Source organism: Catharus ustulatus, chromosome 1, assembly GCF_009819885.2.
Source record: "Catharus ustulatus isolate bCatUst1 chromosome 1, bCatUst1.pri.v2, whole genome shotgun sequence".
NCBI lineage: Eukaryota > Metazoa > Chordata > Aves > Passeriformes > Turdidae > Catharus > Catharus ustulatus.
In genome coordinates this window covers 19,722,679-19,736,222 of record NC_046221.1, presented here as the reverse complement: position 1 = coordinate 19,736,222, position 13,544 = coordinate 19,722,679, and the positions used below count along the sequence as shown (strand labels likewise).

General features: G+C 38.4%; 1 protein-coding gene across 1 annotated transcript in view; it reads left to right on the top strand.

Annotated features, from left to right (window-relative positions):
* The window catches only part of PLXDC2 (plexin domain containing 2), a 260,986-nt gene that overhangs the window by 117,853 nt on the left and 129,589 nt on the right, over positions 1–13,544 (top strand). The window lies entirely within an intron of this gene.

Genomic DNA, 13,544 nt, shown 5'->3' with positions numbered 1-13,544 from the left:
TCTCTTGTCCTGAGGCTGGAGCCTGCCCTTCATAACTTTTGAAGATAGTCACTTTTTGCCGGAAAACAGTTAAGGGAAGTCCCATGTTTTAGCAGTTGTTGCTGGAAAAGGAAATAGTATTAAAATAGAAGAAAATTGAATTGTTTTCTGAAGTTGATGTAAACACCTCATTTTGCGAGACTTTGCCTGGTCTTTCTGTAGAGTGATATCCAGGCACGATGGAGAAAAGGCCCTAGAGAAATGAGAAATTGGAAGAAAATTCAGGTTTGTCATTGAAAAAAAATTGCACACTATTTGATTTTTGGTCTTCCAAACAATAAGATGGATTGAGTCCATCTGTGTGAAGTCTTGGGACATTCTCCATCTCTTTTATTGTGTCATTCAACCTCTAATTTCTGTTTAGCTGTCAGATAGCTCTCTATCCTGTCTTCTTTGTCTTCTTTGGTTTTTTTATTGTTGTTGTTATTGTGGTGGTGGTATTTTTTTTAAGTATTAAGTTTGAGGTTTTGTTGTTAATAAAATCCACATCCTGTTTTTCAATAAAATACAGCTTGGAATAAATTACACTTAACATCTTCCAGTCATTATAATCTGCTTCCAAAAGAACAGTACTGGGTATTTTTTTTTCAGTTCCAAGAAGCTCACTCTCGGAGAAAAGAAGAACAAAACACAGCTTTCAGATTTTAGGTTGTTACTTACACAGTAAAAACCCCAATGCAATATAAAACCCATCTGTAGAGACACTGGAATCTCTACTGCATGAACAAAAAAATAGTTCTTTCAGAGAGGTGTGTTTTGTTCTTGTTGTTTTTAAAGTTCCCAGTTTGCACAGCACTAATTACATTTCCTCTTGTACTAACGTGAAAGTCACTGGATGGTAAATAGTAGTTTTGAATTTCATGTTGATTTTTTTACTTCCTTTTTGCCTGGTGTAATCCCCATATCTGCCCATTCTTGTAGCAATTCTTTTGGGCAACAACACAGATCAATATTGCTTCTAGTTATTTTACCAGGTAAAGTGCAAGCTGTCTCGGATACAGGGAAGTTTTAGTAGCTGATTTTTCCATGGCTTACCTGTAGATTCGTATGCAGTGTGATATGCATTTAGTTGGCTTCCAAGCTTTTATGAAGCAAAATGGTTGGATGTCCCTCTCTTAACACTTATGTATAGCAAGACTTTGGGGAAAAAAAATGCATACTTGCAAATGAATATACATAGAATGGTATTTTTCCAGGAATGTCTTTCCTGACAAATTAATGGCTTTACAGTGTCTTCACCTTAAAAGTTTATTGAATTCAGGTTTTGTGTTCTGTTGCAAACCTTTTTTTTCTAAAGTCTTTTCAGCAAATAAGATGACGGAGTTGTGGTTTTACACATTATCGGATTCCATTGTAAATCCCCACTACAACACGCAGGCATCTCACAAAAACCCCTTGATGCCTGGCCTTCTAGAGGAGGTAGAGTATACAACAGAAATCCACAGAGGAAGAATCCATATGTTGCAGTGTTCTGCAGCTTGGCAGCTTATCAGCAGTGCTGGAGAGCTTATTGATTATTTTAAATCCTTGCTCTGTGTACATTGCAGTGCTTGCTAAAGAAAATCCAGAGAATGAGCATGACCTGCCACTTATATTTAGTGATGCTGTAGGATGACGACATCCCTCCTTTACAGATGCTGTTTTCTCTAAAGTGTTTTCTAGGCTTACCATGCAAATGCAGACTTCTTTAATATGAAGACTGACAATGATCAACATGTTTTCACTTAATAGTATTTTCTGTCCTTCTTTATAGTGATAAGTTTATTTTCTCTCCAGCTTTATCAACCCAAACCTTTACTCCCTCTCTCACCTCTATGCCTCCCTGCAAAAAAAACCAAACCAAACCAAAACAAAATCCCAAAAACAACAAAACCAAAACTAAACAAAAACAAATTTAAAAAAATACAAAAACAACCAAGGAATAGAAGGAAGGCACTAGGCAGAAATTTCTGACAACTTTTTAAAATAAAATATTTCTTCCATACAGTCATAAGGTGAAAAATGATAAAATCAAACTTGTATGTGGCACAGCTTAGTTCCACTGGATTTCCTTTTACTTTAAGGTAATAACACTTTTGATTAATTTTTTCCCATTGGAGTTACTGGAATTGTTCTGTAACTTCACAGATTCCCCATGCTGGATCACCCCTGGTCCAGAGGTTATTTTAACATCAGCTTGAGAGGGAGCATGAAGTGCAGATCTAAAGCTCTTCATGCAAGTGCATTGTGGATTGATTTTTCACACCTTTCCTATGCATAGGAAAGATGATAATGGTGATACTCTCTTTAGGGTGTAGCATTTCTGGACCAAAAAAGTGTAGCCACTAGGGAGCCCAGATGTCTCTCTTCACATCTCCATTTTGTCTCCTGCATTGGTTTGGCACTGTGATTCAGGAAAGGACTCAAATGATATACACATTCATGGGATTTTTTTTAAGTAAAGATGTTCTCTTGAGCTGGTCTTGAACTAAATTGCAGAGTCTAGAAGAAGCAGTGGTTGAAACCATTTCATATGCTGGGCATTCAGAAAAGAGCAGGAAAAGGAGCCTTGGGAAGAAGATAAGACCTCCAAGTTCCATTGTGTTGCTGGAGAATAGGAATTTTGTGGTCCACAGGTGTGGACCACTGTGGAGCAGTGTTGTGGTGGCACAAACCCACAAAGATGGACGCTGCCAAAGAAAAGCAAAGGTCATCAACAAGTTTCTGCTGCAAGCCAGATAGGAGCCCCAGTAGCTGACTGTAAATTATGGGGTAAAACTAATATATAACACTCTTAAAACAGTACTGTTTTAAGTTTAAAACTATCTTGAAAGTACTCTTCTTCTCCTACTTTAAAAGGATTATTGTGGTGTGCCAAATAGAGATTATAATGTTGCAAATCCAGAAAGCCTCCAGAGAATGGAGGCTAGTCTCCTTTGCAGTTGGTACTCTAGAGCTCAAAAGCAGAGGAGGATCATGTTCTGTAAGAGGCTTATTACATTTTCATTCCCATTTTATCAGTAGATAAAGAGAGAGAGAAGGATCTGAAGAAGGAAAAAATGGTGGCATGAAAAGAGATTCCATCTTATGCAAATGGGTGCAAATGTTACAGTCTGAGAGAAATCCCCAAAGCAGATGGCCTTGGACAGGTAAAGAAATCTGCTGCCAGCCATCTAAACCAACTGTAAGGAGCAGCACCAAAATACAGGATTCTGGTGATGCATTACAACAAGTTGTCTTTTGGCCTTGTGGCAAATGAGAGTTTCAGAGGGTCTCCATTGAAGATCGGAGCATCCATGACTAAGCCATATTTCTTCCTGAGGGTCACAAAACCAAACATTAAAGCCTTCTGCCTGGAATGACTTTGGGACTCTCAGAATTCTTCTTTCTAGAGAGTTTGTTTCTTACATTTCTGGGATTTCATAATATATTGATTTTAAGCCTGGCTTTCCTTTTTTTTTTCTCCCACCTTTCTTAAGATTCTTCTTTCCTGTTTTGAGGGTCAGGGTTGTTTTGGGTTTTTGCTTGTTGTGTAATCTGCTGCTTTTGTTTATTGTGCTCAGGACATTTAGAAGTGCCTTTTACTTATGATAAATAGAGTTTAGGAAATGCAGCGTGTCAGGTGGAATTTGTTGCTGCAAACACTGTAAGTCCTTGTAAAAGCAGTGAGTGTGAAAATACATCTTTATGAATATGTCTAGTTTGGCAGGTCTTCTTTCAAGCAAGGAGAAAAATAAGACAAATATACTACCTTTCTTCATAAGAAAATAGAAGTATGCTCCATAATCACTCACTTCTATTAAGTAGATTAGTATTAATATTGTTAAAATAAACTCAGCTGGTGATGATGTGACCAGTTGATCTGTTAATCCCAAAAGCCCTGTGGCCATACAGATCATGAAGGTGGGTATCAGAGGTTCTTGTTGCCTGTTCGTTTTTTGCATTACTGAGAAAGAAGCTGATCTCTGAAATTAATCTTGTATGGATGCTGGTTCCCCAGTATGCACCACTAAGGGATCCACAAATGCATTCCTGTTTTGTCTCAGTACTTGCTTATGCAAGTCTGGCTGCTGAGCACTGGAAAAGGCTTAATAATGTAATAGTATACAACTAATGCTTTAATATACAATTGAGCATTGCACGACTGTTGCATAACTTTTCCACAGTTTTGATTTTTCAAGTGATTTCCTATTTTTTTTGGCTGTGTGTAGCTCCATACAGAACAGATTCTCCCTCTATATCTTTGGTCTCTTTATCACAGATCTTCCTTGTGACTACAGTCACACCAGTGCAGGGTAAAACACTGACAAGAAAAATACAGAGAAATTGAATTGGAGAAGTCTCTGATATATAGCTTGAACAGAAGGTGAAAAACTTTGAAAAATATCTTTAGATCGTGTGAATTACTTTCAAATTTGTTGCTTCTGTATAGAGATACTACATCAACACAATAGTCTCTCACAAACTTCAAATATAAAAAAAATAAATCCAGCAATAAAATAATAGATTAAATCATAGTCAAGCTTGAGCTGAGTGCAGTAAAGTTTTATTGCTTTGCACCAGCAAAAATGTGAGGAAAAAACATAATTTTTCATATAAAGTCTTAGAACAGAATGAATGATTGCTGCTGTATGACAGAAGAAGATTCAGTTCTGAGCAAAAACCAGCATGCTGAGCATGCTAAATCAAACCAAACTCAACTGTATCTTATTTTCTCCACCCCACTTAATATACTACTTGCAAGCATAGAAAATTGTGGCTATTTCAGTGCAAATTTTTTTTTCTGTATTGAAGTAATTCATTTATTCCTCTGAATGTCACTGATATCTCCTGCTGTGTATTGCTTTAAACTAAAATAGAGTTGTTGCCAACTGAAGTCACCCTCCTTTCTTTTCTTCTCTGCTTTCTTTACTTTCTCTAGATGTTGTTTGAAATGTTCATTTTAGCAGCACTAGTAGTTTATGCCTGAAAAGCATCTTGCCCCTACTGAAAACAACACTTGTTGATTCCTGCTGATAAAAAACAGTCTTTTGCTGGATTTTGCATTCTGACCCAGAGTTTCTGCCCAAAAGACTGCTTCTCCCTTATCAGTCCCAGTCACTCCTAGAAGTGAAGATGTCTGATTCTGACTGGCAAAAACAACAGAAGGGATTGAGTTCTACAGCTCTTGGGATTTGTGAGCAATTACTCTCAGCTACTGACAGCAGTGTCAGCATGCCCATTGCTGTGTCCCCACTGCAAGTCTGAGCAAGGAAGAAAATAAATGGTTGAGATTAAATTTCCCTCAGCTGGACAAATGATAAGGCAATCCTGCAAGTACTTCTCTAATGCACTGTATTAAAAGTAGAAAAACTCGTCCATGCAAAAAAGAAGCCTTAAAACTGAAGAGTATTATAGTTTCATAGTGAGCTGTCAGTTTGTCCAAGCCTGTCTCTGTTTTGTTCCTGATTTTTGTTTGTTTGTTTGTTTTCTTTTATTCCCATCCCAATGCTTTAATGCCAGTTACCTTTGAAGGACTTAGAAAGAACACTGTATTCTGAAACCATGATCCCTTCAAGTTACTGACAACCATATTCTGTATTTAAGAAAAAAAAATCATTATTATCACAGTCTAGTGTGTACTTCTGCTCTTTTTCCTCATCCCAAGCTAAGAGCGTGTCCTTCTAAAAACTGTTTTCTGACTTGCAATTTTTAGAGCCTTTAATTGCCTGTGTGAACTTGACTGCTTACTTACCTTTTAGATTTATAGTTCCAATATTTCTTGTGTAGCCATTTAGTTTAATAATATCAGGGATGCTATTGATCCTTCCCCCACTAGGACAGAATTCTTTTCTTAGTGCATAGTCATATTTTAATGCAGATTGTGAAATATTAAAGTAATGCATATTCAATACAAAAGTTTAACCAGATTTTAGGTTTCAGTTGAAGCATTTAGCATTTAAGTGAGGAGGAATGAAGCTTTGCAGAACAGAAATTTGTCACAGGAATTGGCAAATTCTTTAGAGAACAAAAGAACAATACTTCTGTTATGAAATTTGTATTTACAAAAGTCAGAGGGGAAAAAACGAAAAGCCTGAAGAATCAATTAGTTTTATTTTTGATACCTACTTTCTGATGTGGCTTTGTTTTAGGAACAGATTCTAGACTATATTCTTGAGCTCAAATAATATTTAGCCTTTGATTGAAGTAAGGGAAGCATTAGGTTTTGGTTAAGGTTCATTTAAAGTTCTAAGTCAAGAAATACACTTTAATTGATTTAATTACATGTCTGAAGCTTTCCAGGTCTACTTGCAAAATCGTTGCCATAACAAAAGTTATATTCACTCTTATTTTCACTTTTAAGTATGTATAATTATTTCTTGTTCACAGTTAATAATTACTACATCACGTGATTTTTGGTGTATATGTAATTTCTGGTGTATGACTCATTTAAGAGAAGGAGGAAAAATCTGAGCTCTTCATGTAGGCCAGGAAATATTTTTCACAATATTTGATCAAACTTCAGTCACCTAGTATAGACCTGTAACTTCCAGGGTTAAAACAAGTGTGACTAAAATGCATTGTTTTGCAGTTGAAGGTGGCATTGCACCAGATTTTCAACCATTTCAGGCCCTATCTTATGTTGATTTAGGCCCTGTCAGTTGTACCTCTAGCCCAGCTGTCTTGTTCCCTATAAGCCAGTGTAACTTAAGCCCAGAAGTCTTTGTTGGGATATGTGCTGTTCACATCTCTGGTGTTTCCATAATGTTCTAGAGGAATAAACAAATGTCCCATGTGATTCCTTCCTATTGCACATCACGAAACTGCAAAAACTCCAGACCTCAGTGACACTGAGTGTTGTAGATGTCAAAATCTACAGAATGAGGCAAATTCTTGGAATACCTATTTGTCACGGGTTGTTAAACACAAAGTAATCTGAATGGCAGATTATTGGACCCTAAGGAAAAGGGAATTGTCATTGTTTGCTCTGAGTCTATTCTTACTGGGCTTCACACAGACAGAATCATAGAATATCCTGAGTTGGAGGGGACCCACAAGGATCATTGAGTGCAATTCTCTTTCCCAGTCTGTTCTGGGGACCATATGAAGATGTTTGACTTAAGACAGTCCAGCTGTTCTTGTGCTTTTTTTGGTATCCATTTACTAGATTAAGTTAAATACCCTGATATTATTTTCATATTTGGGAGCTTGAAAGTTTCAGTGGAGATTAAGGATGTATTGGAGAAAGGATCTTGGGATATGCTAAAACAGTGCTGCTGCACTGAAGTAATTGTGGATATATCTTATGTTTTCCATTTAGCAGAATGTTTAGATGTCATATTTTTGTTGTAGGAAAGCTAAAATTTTGTGTTAAATTAAATAGCTGATATAATAATTGAAGGCTAAATTGTATAGAATTTTCTTGCTGAATTTTAATTTACTTTTTTAAACAAAGGTTTTTATTGTTATTTTAAAATGTTTATATCCACAGTCGTCAAGAATTTATTTTTAAAAAATTAGTTAATTTGAGATGGAGAATATAATTCATTTTCAGAAAAATCAAATATACATTTTTCAAACTGAATCAAGGGAAAAAATGTTTCCTTTTCATGTGATCTTGGGAAAATTATTTGAACTTTCTGTTCATGTAACATTGTAAAACAAAAATATCTGGAAATTGCTGCTATATTTAGTATTTAACGATAATTCTGAATCATTATAAAGAAAAGACAGGAACTGAATTAGTCTGGAAAGCAACACAGATCATACATGAAATGTCTTAATTCTCTGCTCTTGCTAAATTGCACCAAAAAGCATGTCACCTGCAATTAGAAACATAATATGGGATCATGATTAATTTACTCCCTATTTTCTGCTTGCCCAAGTGAGTTTTTCACCACTGATGTCACACTTTTTAGCCAGCCAGCAGGCTAAAATATCACTGCCTTGTTTTTTTTCAGGCTTTCTGTTTCAAAATGGTAAACTAGGAAAATGGCTCATATATCTTTTTCTTTTAAATATACTGATTGCTTACTTATATCAAGGTCATCTTAACACTTTTACTGAGTCTTGCTGCAATGTTCAGCTGGACTGAATGCATTGCCAACTCTGTAAAAAGTGTTGTAGCAATAAGCCTGACACTGTTTCCCATATTCCCATTCTAAACTCAAGAAGTGATGGTTCTGCTAATAACTTGGATATAGCTGAAAAGGGAAAAGGCTGCAGGAAAGATTCATTCTCTATTTCCTTTAAGTTTGGGAGGAGAGGATGGGGAAGGAAAGAAATTAAAAACCAGCTTCCCCACGTCTAAATAAGAGAGCTCCATTGTAATCCTGAGCTCATTTCCACATGCTTAGCTATGTTGGCACACAAGGCATTTTATTTAACACATTGATGAGAATGAATCTTTACAGCAAGGAAGGAGACTTGGAATTCAGAATTTAATGGTATCTGCCTTTGAATTTTCTTAATGATATTATTTTACTTTTCCATATCCTTCATCTCCAACTTCCTAAAGCATATTCCAGAATGGCAGAACTCATGACTGAAAAGAACCATGAGCAGAATCAACAGACCTTGTACTTTCTGAATTAATTATTTCAGTCATACATGCCTCAGCACTTGCTTGCAGGGCTTTTCTGAAAATAGAATCAACTTGTGAAGCTGAATATTAGTGTGGCTGTGAAGGCTGGAAAATTCTCTCCTTTCCCAGACACTTCCTTTCTGACCCTTTTCAAAATGTTCACCTGGAGTGTCCTCAAGAGAGGAGTCTTTTATCAATTTGGTCATGCAAAAAGCAGAAGATTATGTTCGTTTCTACCCATGCAAAGCAAACAGCTTTAGCTAATTTAACAGCACTCAGCAAATTGTGCATAGTTGGTTGGAGCAGGGAGTGAGGGTGAATACATTACCAAGTTGTTTGTGCAGAAGAATTTGGGTAAGTAAGTAAAAAGTTGTCACACTAAGCCACACAATTCCAGTTTGGACAGTACCAGTCCTTAGGGATAGATTTTCAAAGCTGTAGGAATTCTGCTGACATTGATGGATTACTCAGTGTCTCTCCAAATCTTTCATGTTTCTTTAATATAGGAAAGTCAATTATCTGTTATCCCAAAACAGTAACAACGTGGCATGTAAACAGGTGGGTCCATTGTTTCAGATTTGTTCAGACACTTCCTTTGACTCTCTGTAAATTTAGTATTTATGCCAAAGTCAATGATCTATCCTCATTGTGATTGTATGACTTATACAGACTTTTCAAAGAGAATAATAAATAGGGCCAATGCTCAAAATTCATATCAAGAGAGGCATCAGAGTCAAGAAAGTTCCATTTTTAAAAGGTGTATTTATTCTTCCAAAAATGCAAGTTAATTATTTTCAACTGCTGAATAAAATGCTGATGAAACACTTTTAAGAGCTGTAGTATTTCATATAACAGAAATAACTAATGGAAATACCAGGGATTTTTTTGGTTTTTTTCTTTCTTCTATAACACCAGCATGCTGCATGTGCAGCATTTCTAAGTGTTCACAGCCCATCCAGTATAGTTATTCTGGAAAACAATACTGGCAATAGGAGATCTTGGAGAGTGTGCAGCAAATATCAGTGTGAATAACGAGGGGGAAAAAACCAAAAAAGAATAGCAAACACAGTCCCTAGACCTTTCAGTGGCACAACGTTTAACAAAAGTTGGAGAGATGTGACAGGGTTACTGGAGGTTTGCTGCATGCATTTGTAGTAAGCTGCATAATTCTTCACAATTTCCTACTAAAATTTTTACATAAATCAAAGCATCGTTTTCTGAGCGTTCTTTCCGTAACTTAGCAACAAAAGTAGGAAGAGGGAGAAATTGCAGATGGAAATTCTACCTGTCTGATCTCATCTAGGCAGTGCAGTAAATGACTTGAGGGGTAAAATGCCAAGATCTCTCAGAGGTATTCTGCTCCAGTACAGGTAACAAAGCAAGCTGTTTCTCAGGTCCTTCCTGCTCCAGGCAAAGTATGGATGCCTCTCTTCTGGTGTATGAAAAGTGTCTTTTAGTGTTAGAACACACCTAATGTGGCTCCAAAGCACTACTGCTTAGATCTGGCTTACATAGGTCAACAACCTGGTGGGTGTTCATTTTGAGAGTATAATTTTGGGGGTATAAAAATGGCTAACACAGTGGATTATAGCAAATTTGGTGAGGATGTTTGGAACCTCTTCATTCTATAGTCATAAGCTGCCCCCAGTGTCCCTATTTGTCTAGAAAACAAAACCCCCAACTCTTCGTTGAGTCAAAATCACTGACTATGCAGTTGAAAGAAACAGCAATTCATTCAGGACTTTTTCTTTCAATAAACATGGAAAGAGAATTTTGATTTGATCATTTAGTCACTAGTGGTGCATACAATGTTGATTTTTTGTATATTATATCAGGCGTGTTATTCCATCATCTTGGAAACCAAGCTAATTTCTTAAATACACTGCAGAGGTTATGCTTCTTGTATAAACATTCAATAAAGGGTAGTACACATCTGTATACTGCTCAAATAATGAACATGTATTATGCAAAATATTAGGTGACTGTGATTTCTAAAAGACACTGGAGTCTGTACTGTACAAATGCTTTTCTTTTTTAGTTGTAACTAATATTGAAATTGGAGGTGAAATTTAGTTCTTCAATTTGGAAAGCTAAGTATAGACGCATGTGGCATAGAAAAGGAATGTACAAGTTTTTACCAGGGCATGTAGTGGTAGAAGGGAAAATGGCTTCAAGAAGGTAGATATAGATGAGATATTAGGAAAAGGTCTTTGCCATGAGGATGGTAAGGCACTGGAACAGGTTGTCCACAGCAATTTTAATGACTCATCCCAGGAAAATTTCAAGGCCAGCTCGGAGTATCCTGGCCTAGTATCCCTAGATGATCTGTAAGGTCTCTTCCAACACAAACTATTCTCTGATCCAAACTGGTAGAAATTTAAGGTGAAAGGTGCCTAGCTATAGATGTCTGATATAATATTAGGCTGTGATTATGCTGAACAGTCCACTGCCACTCCTGTAGGATAAGGGTCAGCTGTAGGTCCTGCATCACATCTGCAATTTTCAGATGGCTCTGGGCTCCTCCAATCAATTAGATCTCATCCATGGTCAGTACAGGCAGTGCAATTAAAGTGTGTATTTGGATTGCTCCAACGTGGAGCTGAAGGAGCTGGCAAATCTTCACTGGCAGCATTTAATAGACCTATGTTTCTGATAACAAGTGTTTACAAACTCAGTTCTTAGGTAGACAGCTGCACTGGAGTATCCAACCGACACAATGAATAACATGCTGCTCATCTACTATTTATTTTAATCTGAGTCTGAAGGGTAAAATACAGATTTTATTTTTTTTTAGATATACCAATAAATTGTATCAAGCAAAATTGTCTCAAGGTCAAAATGTTGAGATTCCTCCTCTCTTTTCCCTCTCCCTATCTTAATTGCCATCCCACCAACCCCACACCATTAAAAAAAATTGATTTGAAACACAAGTAAAATCTCATGTCTTCATCTTTCACTGTTTTTTTCACTGCTTAGATATTTTACATCCCTTTTGTTGCTTGAAATTGTCAAAAAGACACCCATCAAGTCAAAAGTAATTCTGTAGTGCCTTGTGATTTATCTTCATAGTGTCCTGTATTTAGATGAAAGACAAAAAAGGAAATACAAGTTTAAGTAGCATTCCACTTTGGATCAATCTACTCTGGAAGAGCAATATAGATTTAGAAGTTATACACAAGAAAAAATACAGTAATTTCACGACCATAAGGCGCACCGGACTATAAGGCGTACCCCCCAGGAGTTGGCAAATTTCGCAACTTTGTAGATCATATAAGGCGCACTGGACTATAAGGCGCACTTTTTTTTGGCAGCGAGGAGCCACGGGGTGCGCAACAAAGTAACGTATTTAAACGCAGCCCCAGGTGCCCTCCCCGTGCAGCGGGCCCTGGCACTCCCGCCCGTCCCCGGCGCTGGCTGGCATGGCTCACAGCTCCCAGCTCCCACCGCACGGCCGCGCTGCATCCCGGCTTCCCCCCGGCTGGTCGCGGCGGCACTTCTCGTCGCTTCTTCCCACTTCCCCGCAGCCGCGCCACTTCTCCCCGCTTCCCCACGGCTGTACCGCTTGTCGTCACTTTCCCGTGGCGGTGGCCGCGCTGCTTGTCCCCATTTCCCCGCGGCTGCGCCGCTCCTCCATGCTTCCCCGCGGTGGCGCCACTTCTCGCCCCTTCCCCATGGCTGCAGGGGCTGTGGCGGCGGTGCCACCGCTTTCCCGCGGCTTGAGGGGTTGCGCCGCTGCAGCATTTTCCTGCAGCCACCCAGGCTGCGCTGCTGCCACCCTGATGCCGCCGTCAGGTGGGCTCTGCTTGGCTCGGGGCTCTTGTGGGCTCACATTTCTCGTTCCTCCCACACCTGGGGTGGCACCACCCCGCTTCTTGTTCCACCCGCGCCCAGGCCGGGGCCAGCGGCAGCTCCTTCCCTCCCCGCGCGACTCCTGTCGACCGTGGCCGCCCGCTCCCGCCCCACCTCGCGACTCGGCGCTCCTCTGGCACTGCCCCCCTGGCACTGCCCCCCCGGCACTGCCCCCCCATTGCAGCTCACACTTCCAGTTTGGCAAATTTCTCAACTTTGTCCATTATATAAGGTGCACCAGACTATAAGGCGCACTTTCAGATTTGGAGGAAAATTTTAGTCAAAATTGTGTGCCTTATAGTCGTGAAATTACTGTAACATCAAACTCAAAAATATTGTGTTAGTGTAATTTTGAAATATTTGAGTATATTGGGTAACTGCACTCTAACTTAACTTGAAGGGAGTACTTTTCAGAGGGAGGATATTATTTATCATCCTGATCTTTTCTGGGTGATTATGAAGTGCACAGAGTACTCCTCTTGGAAAAAACAGTTCAGATTCTGCAGAAATTTTGTTTGGAGCCTGATGTCAGGCAAAGACAACAGCTTGGACACGCCTGTCTAGGCAACATGTAACTCATCAAGCATCTCAATTAAATATGGTATCTTAGAGTTGTGACATGAGAGTTCTCAAGGGATTCATTTATTTTATTGAGCATGACTGCAAGGTCTGATAAAGAAGCATTTCTGTGATAAGTCCTTAAGAAATGTGGCTGGTGATAGCAGTTTGGTAAAACTGTACATAGCATTTTTTTCAATATTCTTGTGTACACAATCTAGACTGAAATGCTTTACACATGTATATAGTAAAATACATGAGAATAAAGCAAAATGCAAACTTTTTCCAAACAAAAGAGCAGTAGAAATTGCTAACCACTTCCATAATCACTGTCTTTCTCTCAGCCACGAATGCTGATTTTGAAATTTTACATATTGATTGCAGATTTTAGCCAGTCCCATGTTTTAGTAACTAAAGCTTCATGTTTGTTGTACATGAGAGCTGAACTAAAAAGTGCTATGGCTAAATAAATTCCCAGTTTGTTTACAATCTTTTTACAACCAACTCTCCCCAAGGAAGCCATGGTGATGCAGCTTGTCCTGTGATGCCCAGGCTC